This window comes from Lissotriton vulgaris, chromosome 1_1 (assembly GCF_964263255.1).
Source record: "Lissotriton vulgaris chromosome 1_1, aLisVul1.2, whole genome shotgun sequence".
NCBI classification, from domain to species: Eukaryota; Metazoa; Chordata; class Amphibia; order Caudata; family Salamandridae; genus Lissotriton; species Lissotriton vulgaris.
This window is the reverse complement of record NC_141685.1, coordinates 139,826,538-139,832,537: the sequence shown is the minus strand read 5'-3', so window position 1 is coordinate 139,832,537 and position 6,000 is coordinate 139,826,538. Positions and strand designations below refer to the sequence as shown.

General features: G+C 46.3%; 1 protein-coding gene across 3 annotated transcripts in view; it reads left to right on the top strand.

Annotated features, from left to right (window-relative positions):
• The first annotated feature begins 1,933 nt into the window (after nucleotides 1–1,933).
• The window catches only part of LOC147737802 (uncharacterized), a 214,891-nt gene continuing 210,824 nt past the window's right edge, over nucleotides 1,934–6,000 (top strand). For all 3 annotated transcript variants that reach the window (XM_086944992.1, XM_086944993.1, XM_086944994.1), the window contains exon 1: nucleotides 1,934–2,080. The gene's annotated coding sequence lies outside the window, so the exon portion shown is untranslated. The remainder of the gene's footprint in view (nucleotides 2,081–6,000) is intronic.

The window sequence follows — 6,000 nt, the reverse complement described above, 5'->3', positions numbered from 1 at the left end:
CAAGGATTTTAGGAGAAGTATATAGGTAAATAACAGCAGAGGCTGGCACTTAAATCATGTGGGCGACCATTAGGGTGGTCACTGGTGGGGCTGACAGGGTGCCAGTATGCTTATGAATTAGTAGATAGAAGAAAAGGAAGTTCATTACCTTGAAATTTCTTTAATCTTAGAAATCCTTTGAGTAGTAAGTAGAAGTTCACCAAAAACGTCGCCAAAATTGTAGTGTTGGTGTAGGAAGCAGGACTCAGACGAAGTGGAAGGTTAAGGTATTTATTCCAAGTTAGGGTACAGGTATAAGTTAAGGAGGAAGAAGGGAACAGCCCCACCAGGAGCAGTATGTTACTTGCTCAGCCCAGTTATCAACTGACTCCTAGAGTCCAGTTCCTAGAATTCCATGACATCATATCAAAGATAACATTCCACAGGATAACTAGACTGGCATAGGAGAGATGCCAGACATGACAGCCAGGTCAGGAGTGAGCGAGGGGTCTCGGGGGTCTCAGGACGCAGGACTGTGGCTCTCGGCTGCATTCACCGCCTGACGTCTCTGCACACGTGCTCTCTGTGAACATACTTCATGCCTCCTCTTGTTGCATCAGTCTTGTAAACACTCAGTTCCTGAGACTCATCGGATTGTAGTGAACACCTGGTGCAGGTGACTTCTGCCTGTTATTCCCAAGACGTGACTGCGTTACCCTCTGTGGCCCCATCAAACATGAAGACATTAGACATTAGAAGGAGCCCGGCCTCACCACACCCGCGGCTACAACAACCATCCTCTCAGCGGCGTAGCCGCACTCGAGTTCTGTTGCGGCGGCATTTATCATTTATTTGGTGACACTCAGTGACAGTAGTGTCACTGTCCCCAAATAAATGATAAATTCCGCCGCAACCAGTTTGCCAGATTGGGTTATTTTTCCCCCGCACAAATGGGAATAATGTCACGAGAGAAAAACGCATAAAATCAATAAACAGAAGCACGCATGCGCACAGTGAGTGACACTCGTAGGGTGTGCAGCCAGACGGGGAAGTACGAATACACAGGCAGAACCTGCATGAATCGACACCCCTCTGACGTACGGGGGGTACAAAACGACGGGGGTGGAAATATAGTTAGAACACCGGTGCCTCAGAGAGGAATGTGTGAGAACCACCGACTCCAAGAACACGAACGCGTCTCATCACTACGCATGCGCAGCACCGTGCGTTTTCACTGCGCATGTGCGGAGTAAAGACGCACCTTCCTATCGCAGACTAATCACACTGCATGGTGCCTCATTTATTTATTTATTTATGCATTTTTATATAGCGCGGACTTTACCCGAGGACGTCAGAGCGCTTCACATTAGGAACAGAAATGAAACATAATGAGAAACATTATAAAAGAGCAGATTACAAAAGCATACGTTACGTTACATAAGGTAATAGTGACAATTGTGAGCAAACAAAAACATGAGGTAGTAAAAATTGTGAGCAACCAAAAATACATGAGGTAGTAAAGGTAATAATGACAATCGTGAGCAAACAAAATACTTGAGGTAGTAAAAATTGTGAGCAACCAAAAATACATGAGGTAAAGGGATGTGCGCCATTGTATAAAAGAACCACCGACTCCGAGAACAGGGTAACATCTCATAACTGCGCGTCATCACTGCGCACAAGACACTACTCGAACCTGCTCACATACATTGGTGCTGTAGTGCCTCGCAGCCCGTGTATCAAAGCTCATACGGTGACATTGTTTTCCTTGAGGGAAGTCAGGCGAGGGCATCTCTTTATCATGGCTCCCGTGCTCCTGACCGCCCCCAAACCACACAATGACTGCGTCGCATAACTGCGCATGCGCAGGGCCGCGCGTTCATTTCTGCGCACGTGCGGAGCGAAGACACTCCTTCCTATCGCTCTCGTGCTCCTGACCTCCCCCGCCCCCCAAACAACATCATGGCGGCGTCTCTGAGGCCAAGGAGCTGAGAGGCCCAAACAGAGCCCTGCAGCAGCCCCGGCGGGGACAGCTGCCATCCTGGGACCAGGAGGTTAAAAATGATCCTGTCCAGAGAGCAGCGGTGGGCATCTGTTGGAGGTATATTCTTCGTCGAATGACATTGTCACCAGAATTGAGTTATCTTCTGTCATCATAAGTGGCCCTGCTTTAAAATAGGAACTGCTGCTGCAGCCATCAAGAATGTGAACACATTTTGGGTCTGTAAATGAAATGAATATTGGTGAAAGCTTCTGTCCAAAGCGTCGTTACTTTGCGCTGGAGGGCAATGGGTTATGACAAGGGCTAGTTACAAGAAGAAGTTATGAAAACGGAAAATGCAAGAAAAATACAATTAAGCTTTCTTTAATTATTAAGAAAGTGTCAAACATAAACCACTGACATTTTACTCATAAATACCCTGAAAGCCTATAAATGTCACACATGGGCAAACTGAAAACCTGTCCACTCTGCCCAAACCATCCAGAAACCAGAGCACCCACCCCTAACTTAAACAACTTACTGAAACTACAGAAAATGAGTTAATTGGCTGCTGAGATCCAGTTTCTCTGTGCAGGGAGAGACACACAGCAGACTAATCACAGGGCTCCCCCTCACGCAGTTAAATAACATCCTGCTCCGACCAACTGCCATCACCTGTCAACCTGGTGTAGTCAATACCAATTTTGCATAATCTGCATGGTGGGGGTGAGATTATGTCTTGTTAGTGTCCTTACATTTCTGGTGCTTTTAAGCAATTTTAAGATACAATTAGAGCTTTTCGTTGCTCAGTGGATAGTAATTTATAATATTTGTTTGTTTCCTTCATCTTCATTGCTTGATTTTGCTCGGAAGAAAGTGTCACTCATAGTCTTTGAAATGTCACTCATTATTACACAAAAATTATAAAAATGTCACATCGCAACCTATGAGCTATGCTGCTCAATACACAATGGCACAATCTTACCCTCGCCGCCTCTCGCAGGCCAAACACACAAAAGAGTTAAGGTATGACATGGCTCGAGGCAGCGGTCAAAAGCATTAAAGTATGAGAACTGAAAGGAGGCGGGCCTGTGGATGAGCTGACGGGGCCTGTCAGGGGCGGGGCCTGTGGGTAGGGGCACGGTCTGTGTATGTGAGGGCGGAGTCTGTCAGTGGGCGGGGTCCGTGGATATTAGGGCGGGGTCAAAACAATAAACCTGCCCAGCCTGGGGGCATTGAATGGTTATTTCCAGAGTGCGTATGAATGCACCTCCTCTGCCAGGGGCGGGTCCGGGCGGCAGCACCGCGGCGGCATTCCTACCACCCACTACAGGTTAGGTTGGGAACTGCAAGGGGCGGGGCCTGTGGGGGCGGGGCCTGTGGGGGCGGGGCCTGTGAGTGGGAATGCGCCTCCTCTGCCGGGGGCGGGGCCTGTGGGTGTGGGTTGGGGTATGTGGGGCATGGTCAGTGAATGTTGGAGCGGGGCCTGTGGTGTGAATGCTCCTCCTCTGCCGGGGGCAGGTCCGGCCGGGCCGAGCTGCGCTCTCGCTGGCGGCGGCACGGCAGCGACATTCTTACCACCCACCACAGAACTTAGTTTGGGAACTGCATAGGGGCGGGTTTGGGGGTGTGGTCTGTGGGTGGGGGTGGGTCTGGGTTTGGGGGCGGGGTCTGTTAATGAGAGCGGGGTCAAAACAATAAACCTGCCCAGACTGGAGGCCCTGTGTGACCAGAATTTGGAACTCGCTTACTCTGTACCTCCACACTGCCACCTCTTTCCGCATCTTCCGAAAGGATTTTAAAACTCTTCTCTTTCAAAGACACGGCTACCAATAACTCTGACTGTTTCGTGTTCCTCACTGGAGAACTAGTTTGTCCTTACGCTTAAATTGTGGAATGTGTTTTTTTGGGACCATAATCGCGCCAACTTTAGTTTGCATTGTGTAATTTTTAGCGGATTTATACTCTGTAAATATGTTACCATAATATCTAATCTTATATACTTCGCTCTATTGTAAAGCGCTCTGACACCTCTGGGTAAAGCATGCGCTATCGAAAAATGCCTAAATAAATCCAATGCGCTGCGACCAGGCTGTTGGAGACTCTTCGTGGCCTTGGGGCTCCCAGTCACACGTCCTCAGGTTTGTAGACTAAAGACTGTCTGCTGCTTGCAACTCAGAACTGTCGATTCCTCAGGCTCCAGCAGGCTGCTTTTGGAGGCTTCAGGCATGATAATGAATGCCGCCGTAGTCGCCGAATCTCAAGTTGCACATTCTTACCTTTCTCCTGGGCCACTGCAACCACGGACTTTACCCATTAACTGACCACATCTATAAATGATGTATTTGACACAAATGTGTCCACATGAGCATCTTTTAATTTGGCTGATCTGGGACGTGCCATGTAATAGCAATTCCCCTATATTATATCTCTAGGCACTTTTAAAATATGCTTTTCACAATAAATACATCCGACTGTTTGTTTTTGCATAGCTTTTCTTAATAAACAGATCTGGCATATTGCCTACAATAAAATTGATTTAAATTATTTCAGGGAGCTAGCAGCTAAGCTGAAGCCTTTTGAACAATGTACATCCTGTTTGCCTCAGCTTCTCAATCTCCTGCGGTTTGCCCAGTACTGCGGCGGACTGGGCAGCGCTCCAAGTTGGCAGACTGTAGTTACTTTAAGTAGTTATGATAATTTATTAGCAGGCAGCTGAGATTATCCGTGTTGGGGCCTCTCACATCCTGGTTGGTACAGTCGGGTCCCACACAGGCCTCGAAAAATCTTAAAAATGTTAGAAGACTTGTAGGGCAAGTGACTCAAATAATCTACTCAACCTAATTATAATGCTCTTGACCCCTAAATTGATTTCAAATGATGTGATCCTGGGCAAGTATTTTAATTTACGCAGGATAAGACTTGAAACCTTTTTTCAAGAATAAACCTTAGCCTATACTTCAGTCAAGGGTACACAGATTTGAAATTGGAATTATCTTTTAATTCCCAACCACGCTGTATCCCCCCTGAGGTTTTGGCCTGAAGATGCTGAAGAGGGGCTCTTTGGCAGATATCTTTTGTTCCTTGCCGTTTGGTGCAGTGGAGGTAAGGGACCTAAAAATTGTAGATGTGGTGTAATGGAAAGTGATTAAAACAGGTTGGGTAGTCCAAATAATTACTTTTATTCAGGTTGGCTCCTCCCCTGGTTAAAAGGAAGAGTGGCGACTATCTGAAGTAATGGATTGGGATAACTGCGCTCTACTCTTAAGGGGCCGACATGTTTGATGCCTCATAGTCTGGAGGATCAGTGGCGATTCATCAGGACCTAGTGAAAAACTATCAGTTCGAATGTTACATGCATATTGTGCTGTGTGTTATGTACAGACCCCCCAGGATATAGCAGCATGAGTTAGTAAATTTAGCCGCACAGATATAGAAATTTAGCGGCAAAAATATGGCAATTTAGCGGCATTTTTGCGGCACTTTATTTTACTCATAATCTATCATTTTCAGCCTTATATCAATGGAAACTGTTTTAGCAGAGTATTCCGCTTTGAAATAGGCAGCCTGGGATGTGAAACAGAGGAAGCAGCCCACAGGTGAAGGCTGTTATTCCTTGGAATGCAATCCTCCATTTGATTTAGTATAGGTTCTGAGAAGCCCATCAAAGATGGCCTGGTAGCAGAGCATCCCATAGGAAATGGCATTCCAGAACCTACCTTAGTGAAATTAAATATTTGCCTAAAATCACACAATTTCAGCAGGGAAGCCACGATTTTATCCACATTTTCTGGTTTCACTCTGTACAAAATAGCAAGTAAGTGGGTATCAATTTCTTTCCTTATGTTAAGACGTTGTTTTTAGTTTTAACCTCCTAGTGCATTCTTCTGTAGTGTTTTAAATTATAGCTCCAACTTGACCCGAAGGTATTGAAGCTCTTCACATGTGCACCAGTGACACTACACAATTACAACACAAACACATGCATTGTTTATAGACATAGGTAGATTAAGTGACGTGCCCAGAATCACAGGATGACG